At 65.1% G+C, this 15,616-nt stretch overlaps 1 protein-coding gene across 4 annotated transcripts in view; it reads left to right on the forward strand.

Moving 5' to 3' along the window:
- KCNN3 (potassium calcium-activated channel subfamily N member 3) overlaps positions 1 to 15,616 on the forward strand; it is a 125,097-nt gene that overhangs the window by 13,128 nt on the left and 96,353 nt on the right. Inside the window, exon 1 of one of the 4 annotated variants that reach the window (XM_032318172.1) lies at positions 1,612 to 1,634. The exons of 2 other annotated variants lie outside the window; for them this stretch is intronic. The gene's annotated coding sequence lies outside the window, so the exon portion shown is untranslated. Of the gene's footprint in view, positions 1 to 1,611; positions 1,635 to 9,124; positions 9,494 to 15,616 lie in introns of those variants that run through there. One more of the 4 variants, XM_032318170.1, reaches the window with a different exon arrangement.

The raw sequence follows: 15,616 nt of genomic DNA on the forward strand, positions 1-15,616 counted from the left end.
TGCGAGGGTCTGCAAGGCCGACTCCCCAAGGGACGAGGGCCTGGGGGTGCATGGGGGGGCGCTGCAGTCTCCGTGGCGTGAGGTGAGGCAGACCGAGGCCTCTGAGTGGCATCACGAGGTCTGACTCACATTTTAACAGGACCCTCTGGCTGCTGAGTTGGGAACAGACAGGGGGTGGGGAAAAAGGAGCCCCAGTCCGGCAACCGGTGAGGGCCGTGGGGCCTGGCAGGCGGGCACAGGCTGACGGTGAGGTGTGCTGGGACCCTGGGAGTCCCGGGGTGGAGGTCATCCCTGGCCGGCTATGGGCTGCTCTGGTGCTGGGAGGGGGGCAGAGAAAGGAGGAGTCGGGAGGTCACCCAGCAAATGCAAGGATGGGGTGTCCGTGTGCCGGCATGGGGGCCGGGGAGAGACGGTGTTGGGGGAAGATTCCGGGGTTGGACTGAGGTCGAGGTGTGTCCGTGCGCAGCACGTGCCCCAGAGACAGTGGGAGGTCGGAGAGCAGGGCCCGGGGTGGGGGGCTCTGTCTGGGTCCCTGCCATGACGGCTGGCTCCCCACCCGTTCCCAAAAACCGTCTGTGGCACCCCGGGCCACGTTTAAGAACATTCACCTGCGTTCCCTCCAGCCCCACCACGCGCCCTCCTCGGAGGCCCCAGAGGACTTTCTGGGTCAGAGCCACATTTCAAGTCATGTTTTCCTGCTCTCGGCCGACCCCAGGTCCGTCTGGCGCGTCAGGAGGGTCCTCCGTGGCTGAGAGGTCCACTGGGAGGCCTGACTTCACACGCGCTCTCGGAAACAAGACGCACGTCCACGGGTCCGCATGTCTGACTTTCCCGCGCATCCACTCGTGGGCCTGGGGCAGGGGTGAGGGGAGGCGGCAGCATCTCCTCAGGACGGGCCCCACGCTCACCTGCCGTCCAGCCCAGTGTCCAGGGCTCTGGGGGGCTTGCGGGGAGCTGTCCCACCTGGCCCCTCACTGCCGGGAGGGGAGTCGGGAAGGGGACCACGAGTGGCCCTGAAGGCCTTCTCCATCGCCTGCCAATGCTGGGCCCTGGGCCTGGAGGGTGAGGTCTAGACCTGCCGGCCACAGGCGCTCTGTGGGGCAGACCCGGACTCTGGGCCTCGCTGGCTGGGGGACTCTGGTGGCTCGATGTTTGAGTCCGTTTGCCCGCTGGTGCAGGGCGGCTGGTGCCTGCCTTGGCGCGTGCTGAAGCCGTGTTGATGCGGGGTCCCCGCTAGGGACTAGATGCCTGGTGAGCACTGGCTCTGGGCACCTGCGCGTTCCCGTCCTCCTGCCCTGGCCAGGCCTGCACTGCCCCAAGGGAGGGGGTGGGGCGCGGCGCAGGAGGCCGTCTGCTCTGGCACAAGACAGGGAAGAGAGAACAGGGGGACCCGTCCTCCCCCTGTGATGCCCAGGACCCAACTCTGGGCCTCTAGATCAGGGCTTCTCAACTGGGGCAGTCTGCTTCCCCGAGGGGCACTCAACACTGTCAGCCAGCATCTCTGGTTGTCACAGTAGGAGAGGGATGTTGCTAGTGGGGCGGGGCCGGGGGTGCGGCCGAGAGTCACCAGGCCCCAAACGTCGCCCAGGTTGGGAGACCCTGCTTTGGGCGACACACACTCACAGGTTCTCGGGGTGAGTGAGAACCGCTCACGTCTTATGGGGGGCAGCGCGGCTCCCTAACCCAGTGCCCTAACCCGGCGCCCTGACCCTACGCCCCCGGCCTCGCTCACAGGCGGCCCTTGTGGCCATGGGCTCTGGGCCAGCAGCTGGAGGCCCAGGTCAAGGCTGGATTCTGCAGGGCATTTCCTTGTTCCTAGTGGCTGCGTCTGCCTCCCTGCAGGTCGGCTCTGGTCCGTCATCGGGACCGTGGTGTCTCCAGGGCCACTCAGGGCAGGAGGCGGGGGGGGTGGGTGGGGTGGGCATGGGGACAGTCACCCCAGCCCTAAGGGGACTGCTGGGGAGGGGAGCCCAGGACCCCCTCTGCCCCTGCCAGGCCACACGGCCTCCTCCCAGACCCGTGCATCGGGCCCCTTGTTTGGTGTTTCCTTAAACTGGCGGAACTGGTCCTTGTTCCTGCGCCGTGTGAGTGGGAGACAGAGCGGGGTGAGCGGGAGGTTTTCCTGGCAGGGGAGAGACATCGGAGTGCACCAGCCTGGGCACTGCCAGGATCCTTCTCGGGGGAGTGGGCCAGGATTCCCCAGGGGCTGCCGCAGGAAATCCGTGTTTGCTCGGAGCCCTGGGGACAGACAGGACCCACCGTGGGGAAGGGTCTCCACCTCCTGGGCGGACTTCTGCAGATGCCCCTTCTATGATGGGCACCAGCCTCAGAGTCGCTGGGGGGCACGGAGGCAGACAGCTCGTGGTTGGGGGGTGGCCGGCTCCCGGGGTGGGCCTCCTGGAGCAGGCGCAGCAGCGTGTTGAGGGCACACCTGGGACTCCTGGTGTCTGGAGCTTCTCAGGCCTCGCAGGGCGCGCTGGGCTGGGAGGGATGGTGAGGCTTTGTGAGGCCAAGGGGAGAGCGTTCCAAGCTGCAGGGACAGCCTGGCCGGGGCCCAGTGCGGACAGTGCCAGGTGTTCTCAGGGAGGGACGGAGGAGACAGGCTTTCCTGGAAGTGCTGGGCACCAGAGACTGGAAAAGGGCCCAGAAGCCGGTCACGGGCCCAGAGTCGGCACTCAGGTCTGAGGGCACGGAGCGTGGTGGGAGGCGCTGGAGGCGGGCGGTGTGGTCAAGCCACAGTAGGGGCGGCTCGTGGGGGGAACAGGGCGTCTGGCGGGATGGGGCTGGCGCCGTTTGCGGGGAGAGGTGAGGGGAGGCTCACGTGTGGGGCTTGGCGTCTCCGCGCCCCGGGGGCCAGGCTGTATGTGAGGCTGGAGGCCTGCTCTGCTCTGCTCGGAGCCTGGGCCCCCCTGGAGCCCAGAGCTGTGAGACCCCCCCATCCCGAGCTGCCGTCCCTGGGCTTGGGGCCCCACCCGACGCTCAGGAGGTGGGGCGCGGCCTCTCCTGCCTGGGAGGCGTCCTGGCGTCCGGCCGCCCGGAGCTGTGTGTGGGGCCCAGGGTTAGGCACCTGCACAGGGGGCTTGTGTGAACGCTTCAGGTAAGGGCACAGGCGGGCTGTCCTTCACTCAACAAATGGCCAAGAGGGGGTTTGGGGTCGATGACCTGGGCAGAAGCCTGGGTTCTCCAAAGGGCAGCATCTCCCATGCAGCAGGCACGTTGGCCCCGTGAGGCGAGGGCTGTGGTCCCCCCACTGGGCCGGGCCAGGGGGTCCGGGTGAATGTCCGTATGGGAATGAAGGGTGGCCGGGCGGGGAGTGTGTGGGGACCCCCGGGCCAAGCGTGGGCTCTACCTGCCATTCCCAGGATGGCTTTGACCTCGGGGTCTGCCTCAGTGTCCCCACGTGTACAGGCAGGGGTGAGGACAGCACTGGGTCTGTGGAGCTTGCCTCACGGTGCCACGGTGGGTCCAGATGGCCACAGGCGTCGGGGACGGACAGAGCTCTTCATTCACACGCACCTCTCCTGCCATAAGGGCAGCAAGCAGCAGGGCAGAGTCGCCCCTGAGGGCGGTCTTGGGGGTGTTGCGCAGGGAGGCGGAGTGCGAGGGGCCCGGGCACCGGCCGGCGGGGGCAGACACGAGGGACGTTGTCTGCGCAGAGTGGGGAAAAGTAGGTACAACCGAGGACGGGTACAGGTGAGTTGGCCTCTGGCTTGAGCCGCGGCCACTGTCCTGAGCCCCGTCAGTGATGACCTTCGCCCGTGTGGTGCGGAGGTCCTGCGGCCCCCAGTCCCCAGAAGCTCTGAGGTCCGTCCCATCGTCACGTGGGGAGGGGGACTTCCCAGGGAGCCTTCAGGACGGCAGCAGCTGGGGGCCTGGGGCCTAGAGACCCCCCGCAGGGAAGAGGGAACAGGGCAGGATAGGGGGGAGGCATGCGGGCCGTGGCTGCAGAGGCCTTGCCAGGCCCTTTGGAGGTGGGCACAGAGAGGGTGTGTCTCCCCGCCCTGCGGGACCGGCCCTTGGGGGTCGAGAAGAAAGCCCCCGGCCGGGGACCGGCAGGCTGCCCCTTGCCCCGCCGGGGGGCGGGGACGCAGGAGCCGGGCTGGACCCGAGGTTCTCCTCCTCCCGTGGGTAACGAGCCCAGGAGCATCAAAGCGAGCTTTTCCCGGCTTTCTTTGCCGTGATTTAAACCGGGTTGTGGGAGGCCCACGTGGAAGGATTGTGGAGCGTCTCTGTCTAGACTGGAAAGGCCCGGACGAGGGCGACAGTGGCCCCAGGACTGGCTGAGGTCCGGGGGCCCAGACGGTGAGCTTGGCCTCTTTCCCGCCGGAGGCTCGGAGGGCTCCGGCGCAGGGTGAGGTCGGGTCTGCTCTGGACCAGACACCTCCGGCCGTGCGGCGCCCGAAGCAGACGTGTGCATCAGACCGGACTCCGGGCACCTGCATGGACAGGCCCTGCGGGGAAGAGGGGGCCCTTGGGGCCGGGGGGCAAGCTGCCCCCTTCCAGATCTGCTCCCCAGGGCAGGTGCATCTGGTTCCATCTGGAGCCCGCGTGGACCCAGGCAGGTGGGCTCCGTGGCTCTCGGCGCCGAGAGCTCAGGCCCTTCCCGGAGGTGCCCACGGCAGGGTTGGCGGGATGTGGGCGCCTGGGCGGGGCTTCCTCGGGGTCACGTCCACTGAACCACAGGGCTAACTGCCAGAAGGGCGGTGTTGAGAAGGATTCTGAGGGGCAGTGTGAGCTTCATGGGGACACTGCTGCGATGGACGCGTGATGTCGTCCTGGGGCATGGGGAGGGGGCGCCCGTTCTCTCTGGGCCAGCCACTGTGCCCTCCCCGCTGGCCTGCTGACCCCCAGCCACCGTTCCTGCCCAGATGACCTTCCCTGGGAGTCCCCAGGGCACGGCATCCCCATCCCAGTGTCCGTGTGCCCCGGGTGCTGGGGCCAGTGCGGGCGAGAGCCCCTCACTCACTCCCCGGCTGTTCTCTGGCACCTCTGCGCATTGCCTCCCAGGGTCTCAGCCTCTGTGGCCAAGCAGCCCACCTTCTGCGTGTCCCTCCTGGCCCCTGGGGCCCTGGTCCACCTGAATACTGAGGGGAGGCGGGGGGCACGTGAGTTCCGATGCCTGGGGGTGGGCGAGCAGCTTCTTGTTCTGGACAAGGGGAGCGTCTGCGTGGAGGCTGCAGGGGTGAGCCCGGCCGGGGAGGGGGCGTCCAGCTCCTGGGAAGGCCGAGTGGCCTGTGCGGCTGCAGACGGGCTGGTGTCCCGCTCAGGTCCTCACAGAGCAGACGCCGCGCCCTGGGGGCCGGGGCTCACGCTGGGTGTGCGGACCGTGGAGACAAAACGGAGCTCATCGCTGTCATTTGCCGGCCCCCCCGCCCCCCGGCAGCGGCAGGCCCCGCGCCACCCCCCTGCCCCGCCCAAGCTGCTCAGTCCTGGCTCGCGGCACTTGGGGCAGCCCCACTGTGTGGGCCGCTGAGTGTGGGCTTGGGCCCGCTGTCGGCTGGTGGCCAGGCCTCCTGATCTTGACCCATTGCTGGCTTGGCTGACACAAGCCCAGACCCTTCTCTCTGGGCAGGTGGGCTCTGAGGCTCTCCGTGGGTCTTGGGGCCCCGCGGTGAAAACGGGTGGTGGGCGCGGTCAGCGGGATGTGTGAAGAGGGAGGTGTCCCCAGGAGCAAAGTCCCATGGGGAGTTAATTTTGGGAGGCCCAGGAAGGCTCATGGGGGTGGCCTGAATGGCCCCCGTGGGACCCAGTTGCCGTGTGGTACCTGGAAGAAGGCGGCGTGGGCTGCAGGTCAGTGGGTTGGGGCAGGCGAGGGTGATCCCAGGGGCTCGTCACCTTGCCCCCTCCTGGGCTCTGCTCCAGCCTGGCCAGGCCCCCCCCCCCCCGAGGCGGGGGGGGGGGTCTGTGGGTGCCCCTCTGCGTGTGGCCTCCGTTTGCCTGCGGGGGCGGGTGTGGTGTTCCTGGGCCCACGCAGACCCTAGAATGGGGGCTCTGAGGTTCAGAGGGGGACGCGATTGGCCCCAAGGCCCCCAGCCAGTGGCCAGCCGTGGGTTTCTGGGCTCAGCACCCCCGGGCGCGCCCCACATGCTCGTCCTGGTCTTCTCTAGAGCAGCGGCCGTGCGGACTCACACACGGGCACCTCTGAGTGTGACTCCCTCATCTCACCGCGCTCTCGGGGCCCTCTCGGGCCTCTGTAGTGGAGAGAACTGGAGTGGGGTTCTTGGAGGGGGCGGGGCAGGCCCAGCGCTGCCCACAGGGTCCCGGCCCCCGGGCTGCTTGGAGGGGTGCCGGGCGCGAGCACTGTGCCTGGTAGTTCAGACGCCCTGCGGGAGCCATCAGGGGCCCCATGCTGGACTCAGAGACGTGTGAGCCCGTGTGAGCCCGTGTGAGCCCGTGTGACTTCAGGCGAGTTCTCAGCTGCTCTGAGGGTCGGTTTCCTTATTAATGGGGGTGACAGTAGCACGCGCCTCCGTGGTACCAAATGCGGCTCCATTTTGGAGTCGCCGGTGGATCTTGAAGTGCACATGCCCGGCTTCCAGCCCTCCTGGTGGATGAGCCCAGGGCCACCTGGAAACTCCCCAGGGGACATGACGATTGGCAAAGTCTGTAGCGGCCACCACGGGTCTGGGGGTCGGAGGAGGGGGAGGGTCATTCGGTTGTCCGGCTCTGCTCAGTGTGGGGTCTGGAGGCACAGGAAGGGCTTGCCCTGAGGCCTGACCCTGGGGGCTCTCCTTGGCCCATCTTTACTCAGAAAGTCCCTCCTTAACCCTGGGGTCACTTAGCTGGGGTGCCCCCACAAGTCTCCTCCTGGTGGCTTTGGGGACGGGAGCGCTAGACCCCACGAGGTCCCAGGGAGGCAGAAGCCCAAGGTGCTGGCCTACAGTGCGCCTGGCCTGGGTGTGGTGGCCCGATCTCGGGGGCTCTGGGCAGGGTGTCTGTGGGGACGCAGCAGGGGAGGGGCTTGCGTGGAGGAGTGAGGGACCCCAGATCCCACAGGGGTCCCGGCCTGAGTGAGGGAGGAGGGGTTCCTGCCAGCCAGCCCCGGGTGGGGTGGGGGTCTTTCTCCTTCAGGCGGTTCCTTGTTCCTTGCCCTCTGAACCACGGAGATCGGATTTAGCAGATGGAGCCCAAGCGGGGAAGTGAGAAGGGGGTCCTTGGTCTCGTACCAGGTCCCTGCTCCGGGGAGGGGGCTGTGTAGCATCTGGCGAACCACAGACCACTTTTCTGCCTTCTCCTCCGTCCGCAAATCCTGCCCCGGCCAGTGCCTTTGACTCCTGTTCTTCTTGCCACCCCAAAACACAGGGAATCTTTTAATAGCACAGGCCCTTTGGATCTCTAACCAGGCAGTCACCAAATCCTACCCCAAGTGTACTCAGAATAGATGCTTTTAATAAAATATATTACCTTTAAGCCAGTGTAAACCCGTGAAATTTATACATTTCTTTTAGAGCATCTCTACAAATTTTACAATATTGAAATCACCACCCAGTGACCTTTTGGGAAACACTAGATAAATTACAAGAGACAAACAGAGAACAGGGAGGTCCGCTTTCTGGTGCTGCCCCTGCCTGGTTCTCAGGCTGAGCCTGGAGACCCCCGACTCCCCAAGCACCGTCCCCAGACTCTGGGCGGGCGCAGCTGTCCGCTCTGGATACGGCTCCCCGACTCCGTCGCTGTGCCTCTGCTCTCCACCCCCGAAACTAGTCCCCTGGTGGCTAGGGTCCCCGGAAATGCGCTCGGGAGGCCCGGACTGCTTTGGAAACACCCAGATGGTCTGCTGAGGGTCTGCCCCAGGCACACTGCAGGAGCCCCTCGGCCGTGACAGCCGAGCCTGGCTGAGCCCAGGGGCCCTGCTGTGTTCTCAGGGTTTCAGCCCGCCCACTCCGTGTGCTTCTCCTCCACCCACAGGTCAGGTCCTCTGCCCTCCTGCCCCTTGGGCACCTTTTTCCCTACCAGCTGGTGATGGTCGGGGGAAGCCCAGTGGGTGACCCCTCTTCCTAATTTGAGGGGGGAAAGCAGAATTTCGAAAGGAAATGGTCCATCAAACCGCGTCTCTGTGAGCCCCGAGGGGCCTTCCGGGGCCTCTCGGCTCTGCCCAAACACGGGAGCTGCTTCTCGTAATGCGGATGCACAGGCCGGGGACAGGGCAGGGGCGGGGTGTGACCTCACAGGCGACCGAGGCCCACCCGGCTGCTGTGCCATCACGGTCTGTGACCTGCCCCTCGGTCGGCTGAGGCACTGCCCGCGTCTCCCAGGCCCAGGTCTCCCGGGCCCCCCCCGCTGCGGTTTTCCCCGCACAGATACCTCCTCCCTTGAGCCCTGGTCATGGTGGCCGCTGCCACCCTTAGGCTCGGGGAGGGAGGGAGAGGAGAGGAAAATCGGGGGTTAGAGCGTCTCCTAACCTACCCAGGCCAGAGGCTGCTGGCCCTTCCGCAGGGGGAGCAGCTCTGTGAGGAAGGGAAGGAGACCTGTCCGAGCTGCCCACGGGCCACGCACGCCCTCGTTAATGAATTCCGCACACAGGAATGGAGTTTTTCGCTGAGCGAGGGGCGGGGGCACGAAGACCCCGTGAGAGGACGGACAGCGGGTCCCCGGGGCTCGTGGGGTCTGCCCCTCCACTCTTGCTCCCGGGGGGGACGCAGAGAGGAGGGGCCACGTGGGAGAGGGCGCTGCTGGGGGTCGCAGGCTCACAGCGGGGTCTTGAGGGCACCCGAGGAACGTGTGGGGCTGGAACGGGAAGGTCTGTGGTGTGAGTGAGGCCGGGGAGGGCAACAGGAGCCCCGTCACGCAGGGGCCTTGCTCAGGGGACCCACCAGGCGTGCAGGGCTCGGGCCTCCGGAGCGACCGTCCGGGTCTGGACCCAGCTGCTGGGTGACTTGGGCCCAGACCCCAGTGTGGACATTGTCCGTCCACCTCTGGCCACCTGAGCCGTGTCTGCTGGATGTCGCCGCGCACAGCTGGCGGCAGCTGGAGGGAGCAGGCAGAGTTCCCCAGGAAGGATGTGCCCTCTGACCCCCATGGCTCGCACTGCCTGGCCCTTTCCAGCCCGCGGAACGCCCTTCTGGCTCCCTCCAAGCCCAGGGCCCAGCTGGGCTTCTTCAGCGAGACCATCCGTCCGGCTGGGCGTCCCGGCTGCTGGCCCCTGGTGACACCAGCAGCTGGTCTGGGGAGGCGGCCCGGAAGCTGGGGCCACGTCATGTGTCTGGACGAGCCGTCCTGCCCCTGAGCTAATGGGTGAGGCTTTGCATGTTGCCCTCTGTGCTGGGGGCTCAGGGGCCCGGCGTCCGCTCCTGCCCGGGGCCCCAGCCCCTCGCCAGCGGTGCCGGGATGGCTGTGGGCGGGAGGTCAGGTTCTCGTCCAGGAGAACCGCTTCTCCCTCGGTCAGAGCTTCCCAGGGCGAGGAGCCGGGGTGGGGGCTGCCCCGGGTTCCGGTTTTCCTCGCCTGTGCTCACAGCTGTTACGTGTAAAGGCTTAAACAGCGTGTTCTAGGCAAGTGAGTATCCGTTGAGTCTGTGGGATGAGCAAAGTGTCGGTGGCTCCAGGCCGACCTCCCCCCAACGCCCGCCACCTCCTGCCAGTCCCACGTGCGCAGCCTGGATGGCCGGACCTGTGATGGGGTCGTTCCTCATGCTCTGCCCTCCTGTCACTTACTCGCTCGTCAAGTATTTACTGAGTATCAGGTCACGGGGACAGAACTAGGACAGCTCGGAGTCGGGGATGACCCCCCATGGGAGCCGAGGCGCTGCGGGGTCTCGGGGGCCCAGCACGGAGTGTGGTTCAGACCTGGAACTGCGAGCTGACAGTCGCCAACCCTGTCCCTGGGAAACAGGGGCACAGCGGTGGAGTGGCCGGGGCAAGGGGGCACGGCCGAGGGGACCCAGCCGGTGCCTGGACCGTCCTTGGTCCCTGCTATGGGTCCCAGCCACAGCCAGAGAGGACCCCTCAGAGGGACAGGCCCCGGGCGGGCTCGGCCCCACCCTGGCAGGCTGTGCCCAGGGCTGCTCCCACCCCCTGGTGGCACAGTTTCCCATCCGTAAACTGAGGCTTAGGGCTGGAGGAGGACCTCGGCCGTCTGCTCTGAGCCCACGTTCTGTGCCCAGCACAGGACACCGTCCATCTGGGGCAGGAGCTCCTCAAGCGAAGGTGCCCCCATCTCACACCGAGAAATTCCCCGAGGGGCTGCGGGCGTCCTGCTAGCTCCTCACTGGCCAGGCTCTCCCGGCTCAGCCCTGGGCGGAGGAGCTTGGGTCTCGTGTGGGTGCGTCCTGGTGTGGACATACTCTTTTTGGAGTTTCTGTCTTTGCTTTTCCTTCCTGTCAGTGAGGAAGGCTCCAGGTCCAGGACCGTCTGCGGGACAGACGCCTCGGCAGGCCCAGCGCCCGGTGCCCTCAGAAGCCATCCCCTCAGCCCGGGGCGGGCTGTCTGGCCACTGCAGCTCGAATGGCACGTCCCCGAGAACCCCCAGGCAGGCCGCATTCACGGGTCTGTGAAGAAGAGTGTTTGGGCAACACAGTGTTAGAAGATTTGGGGTCCCGAGCTGTGTGGCCCTGGGACACATGTCAGTTTTCCCATCTGTGAGCTGGGAATGGCTGTCCTTACATCCCAGAAGTCAACTAGAAAACCAGGCCCAAAAAATGCTTCGTAAGCAGGAAACCCTTCGCTGGTGTCTGGGACACAACCATCTAGTCGTGAACATGTCCTGATGTTCCACCATCGCCGCAAGTCCTCTGGGCTGAGAAGTTCTGGTCAGCGGGGAAGGCCCGCTAGGCCCGTGGTTGCCTACGACAGAGCCAACACGGGGAGGAGTGACAGACTGTCGTCGTGAAGGCGGGAGCAGCGACGCCGTGTCCACTAACGAGGCTTAATCCAGAATATGATGCTTGTCCACAAGCCTGGGGGCCGGGACCGTGGCAGAGGGGCTGCTCATGGCGGCCTGGAATGCCGCCGTGCCGCGGCTCAGGGCGGGCGTGGAAGCTGGGAGGCATGGGCCGCCGGGCCCTTAGGCCTCCCAGACCTGACAGAGGCTCCATGTCTGGGACGATGGTTCGATTCTCTGTCTGGACAGGGAGACTTCGGGGAGTAGCATGTTCGTGGCTACTATTCGTATTAATAATCATGCCAGGCAGCAGGTGCAAACTGTCCCCCCGCTGCCCACGGCTGCTGGGAGGCGTGGCCGTGCCATGCACAGACCGTGGGGTGCTCTCTGCCCACTCTTGGTCGGGAGAACTCCAGAGGGAAGAAAGGACTCTTCCTCTATGTCGGTGTGCTAAGGGTGAGGACGGAGCAGACGGTCCAGTTGTGGCCTGCGGTCTGGCTTCCCTGTGGTCAGCCCCACGCGGAGGCGGCCAGCGGGCTGGGGTCAAGGGCTCTGTGACCCGGCGGGGGAGAGCCGGCAGCTGTGGCTTCAGGCCAGTGGCTGCCAAGGGACCGCACGCACAGGGAGCAGGGGCCTCCGCACCCGAGGTTGGAATCAGGAGGCTCCTGCACTGCCCTTGGGAATCTCACCAGGTAGTGCAATCGCTCTGTGCCTCAGTTTCCCCATTTGTCAAGTGGGGAAGACAGCTCCTTGTTGTGAGGATTTGGTGAGATCCTATGTGGAAAGGGGGGACAATGAGTAGACTTGGGGTCTGGCAGGTCACGGGACTTGGGAGATCCTTGTGGAGTTTGCTCCTGCTGGCAGGGTCCCCAGAACAGCGCCTGCGGGAACCCTGGGCTCCTGCCGCAGAGTGGCTCTGCTGTGAGCCCACTCCGGGGGGGCGGTGAGCCCCTGCCAGGAGGTCGGGCTCGTCAAGTTCTTGCAGGACAGGAGCAGGTAAAATAAACGTGCCAAGGAACTGAGGTTCGCGACTCCCCTGGGTGTGGACACTGTCCTACCCGCGCTGCATGGGGCTGGGCCACATCCCAGGGACCCTCAGGCCAGGGACCCCAGGCAGAGCCTTGAAGCTCTGCACAGACAGGCACCCAGTCCGCCTCTTCTGGGCCCGCGGAGGAGCCAGCTCAGACAGGGGCAGGGGATGTGGCTCGCGGGAGGCCCGCTGCTGGAATGGGCGGCGCCTCTGGCCAAGGGTGGGCCAGAGTTTGGTGCCGGGTGGGAGAGGGGGCTTCGGGAAAGTGCCATGTGGCCTATTCACAGCCTGGGTTGGGTCTGCGTCGCTTCCTCGACATCGTCCAGCACCTGCAGACAACTGGGGGCCTGTGCCAGCGGCCACGAGGCCCGGAGCTGAGTTTCTGCAAAGCAGTTCTCCCGGTGCTGACCGGGGCCGGGGCCAGAGTACCCATTGTTCCATGCTGACTGTTTTTTTTCCCAGACCATTTCCCTTTGTTTGTGTTTAAGCTCTTCTATTTTTAAGCAAAAACAAGATGGAGAACGCACAGTAGGTCGGGGTTGTTCCCCCTGATTTGCTCTGAATTAACCACGGGAGAAGTGCCGCCCCCAGACCAGGCGGGGCCCCTTGGAGGGATGGCAGGGGGCTCAGATGGGGCCCGACGTCAGGCGGCCAGGACGGGACGGGGGGCAACGCTAGCCCAGCCTCAGAAGACTCAGGGCCAGATGAGCGTATTTTGCTACTGGTGTGTGGCCTGGAGCAGATCAGGAGAGAGCCCTTCTCTGCACCTCACTTCCTTGCTGAGTGGGAGAGTGGGGCTAGGTGACCTAGAGGGCCCCCTCCAGCTCAGTCTGTGCACCCGGGGTGGGACACTGCTGTGGGAGCGGGGAGGGGGTGCTGTCCTCAGCGTCCTGCTGCTGGCAGCCCGGCCGGGGGCACACAGGGGCGCACGGTGTGGGGGCGGAGTGCGGACAGGGCTGATTCTTACCTGGGACGCTCCGATCAGCCCCCAGAGACATCGTGCAGCCAGCCCCGCCGTGGTTTTCTCACCACGTGGGATTCCTGGGGATCTTGAGATTTTCAGCCCAAACATTGCCAGGCTCAGGGAACACTTTGCGCATGTGGCCGGGCTTGCCTCGGGCACCCGGCTGGGAGTGGGCAGTGGGGTCGTCGGATGAGGCCGGAAGTACCGAGATCCTAGCGTTGCTTCTGCCCCGGCCGGAGAGGTGGGACTGTGGGCAGAGGAGGGGAGGGAGGGACGGGGGTGGGCGGGGGTGGTCCGCAGCCCCCTGGCGTCTCCAAGACCAGCACGAGCTTTCCTCCCCCGGGGCGTAGCTTTCGTCTCAAGTCACTTGCATCTGAGGGCGAACTCCCCGGTTCGTGGCCATCGGCTGACCCAGGGCTCCCGCAGCTCTGTGAGCCGGGCTGCCCGTCCTGGGGCAGGTGGGAGGCGCTGGGCCAGGCTGGAGCCCCGTGTGTGCACACAACCTCCCGCAAGCGAAGTGATTTCCTTCCGTTTTATTGGTTTGGGTCCCGGTGGGCTTAAACAAGAGCACATGAAACGACTCTGAAGCCAGCCGTCGAGGAAGCGTGGTTATTTGTTCAAACATTCTAGAACACTTCAGAAGGCGGGGGCTTCTGCCAGCTGGAAGAACCGTGGGGGCACGGTCTTGGCAAGGGGAGCAGTGCTGTCTGTCCAGGGGTATGGGAAAGGAGGCAGTCCTCCCCAGGGTTCTGTCCCGCCTGGGGCAAAGCAAGGTCACGTGGTTCTCTGTGACTTGGGACCCTGAGGCTGTCGGGACTGACGCTCCCCAGAGCCTCAACTGGGATGCAGGTGTGCGTCAGCCCCCTCCGGAGAGGAGCAGTGGTGGGTGTGCACCTTGCACGGCGGGAGTGGGGGCGGTGCCCGCAGGCCAAGGGCTCTCACATTTCCCGGGCAGGGGCGGGCAGAAGACCGTCAGGAGTGTTTACTGGAGAAGGAGACGCAGCGGCCCGGGGAGAAACTGGGAGGTGATGTCCGAGACAGGGATCCGGCTGATGGAGAGTGTGAAAATTCAGCGTGGTTTTATTTTCAAAAGCAGAGAAGAGAGGGTGGGCAGGCTAGCACCCAGGTTCTAAGCCTTGTTTCGACCCCGGCTGGTGCTGCATGGGTGCTGAGCCAGCCTGTGCTCACTGCGTCCTCACACTGAGTGAAACCTGCGTGGCTGGCCGGTCTCCAAGGATGCCTCTGGACGTGGCGTTCTGTGCCTGGGGCAGGGTCCTGCTGATCCAGGACTCCGGTGCTGGTGTCTCCAATACTACTGTCAAAATGGGGCTTTGTTTGTTTCTTTACTGGGTGCAGAGCACCTGAGAAGACAGAATCCACGTCTTTGAGAAAGTCAGAGCCTTCCAAAGTAGTGATGGGGAGTGAGTTCCCTGTCCCTGGAGGTAATCAAGTAGACTGACCACATGCCAGGACTCTCACAGAGAGTCCTGTGTTATTTAACTTCATGGCTTTTGAGTTTCCTTTTTTAACAGGGTTTATTTATTCATTTATTTATTTAAGAGTTTGTTTATTTATTTGACACAGACACAGGGAGAGAGGGAACACAGGCAGGGGGAGTGGGAGAGGGAGAAGCAGGCTCCCAACGAGCAGGGAGCCGGATGCGGGGCTCGATCCCAGGACCCTGAGATCATGACCTGAGCCGAAGGCAGATGCGCAATGACGGAGGCCCCCAGGTGCCCCTTGAGCTTCCTTTTCACTCCAAGATTCTGGGGATCCACACACCTGGCTGGCAGTTTGTCCTGAGGCCTGGGGTGGTGCCCAGCTTTCTGGAATTGTCTTGTGCCTCTGGAGCAGCAGTTCCCATCCCTGTCCTGCATGTTAGAATCACTGAAGTTTTTCAGATGTCAGTACCCAGGAGTCAACTGCTCAGCCATGGCCCCAACATCCCTCAGTTCTAGAGCGGGCCTGGCTCCTGGGGCCCGGTGGCTTCTCTCGGGCCCCGCGCTGCCTGGAGAGCTTGGGGGATTGACCCCGGGTCTCACTCTGCCTTGGCGTGGAGGTCCCTCCTGGGGCTGTGGGGACGGACCCTTACACACCCACTGCCCAGCAAACATTTGTCGAGGGCTTCCCTTGGGGGCCAGCTGTCGGCTGCCTTCGGAAGGACCCCCCCCGTGCGGGGCCGGACCGGCACGAGGCAGGTGTGGGATGGAACGTTGCACTGACCCGCACGGAACCTTTGCCCGTGATGTGAGTGGGCAGGAAGGTGGACCATGGACCAGTGTGGGCTGGAGAACGCGCCCTGCCGGCCCCCGTCGGCTCAGACCTCACAGAGAAGACTGGCTCCCTCACTGGAGTCATGTCTGTGGCCTTGGGAGTGACCCGTCTGACTCAGGATTTTAGTCCCATCATCTCCCAAATGACCTTTTTCCTTCGTTGGGGCATCAGGCAGGGGAGAGCTGGGGCCGGGGGGGTCATCTCTTAACTGGTGTCTGGGCCGTCGTGCCGGCTTCACCAAGCGCCACGGTCCCTCTGCTCAGACCCGAATGTCCTTGTTCCTCAGCACCTGGTGTCCTCAGACGTCAAGCTCCATCTCCTTCTAGGGATGACTGAGTGGAGGCCACAGAGAAGTGCCCCAGGCCAACCTGACCTGGTGGGTGCTATTTTGGGACCGCGGCCCTCCCCACACTGGGCTAGCCCTGGCCATGCCTGTTGGGATGCGTCCCTCCCCCAGCCCTGACCTGAGGCTGCCCCTGGTCCGTCGTGCCGGAAGGGGACGGGAGGGCCGTGGTGAAATGAGGGGGCCTTG

Source organism: Mustela erminea, chromosome 17 (genome assembly GCF_009829155.1).
Source record: "Mustela erminea isolate mMusErm1 chromosome 17, mMusErm1.Pri, whole genome shotgun sequence".
NCBI classification, from domain to species: Eukaryota; Metazoa; Chordata; class Mammalia; order Carnivora; family Mustelidae; genus Mustela; species Mustela erminea.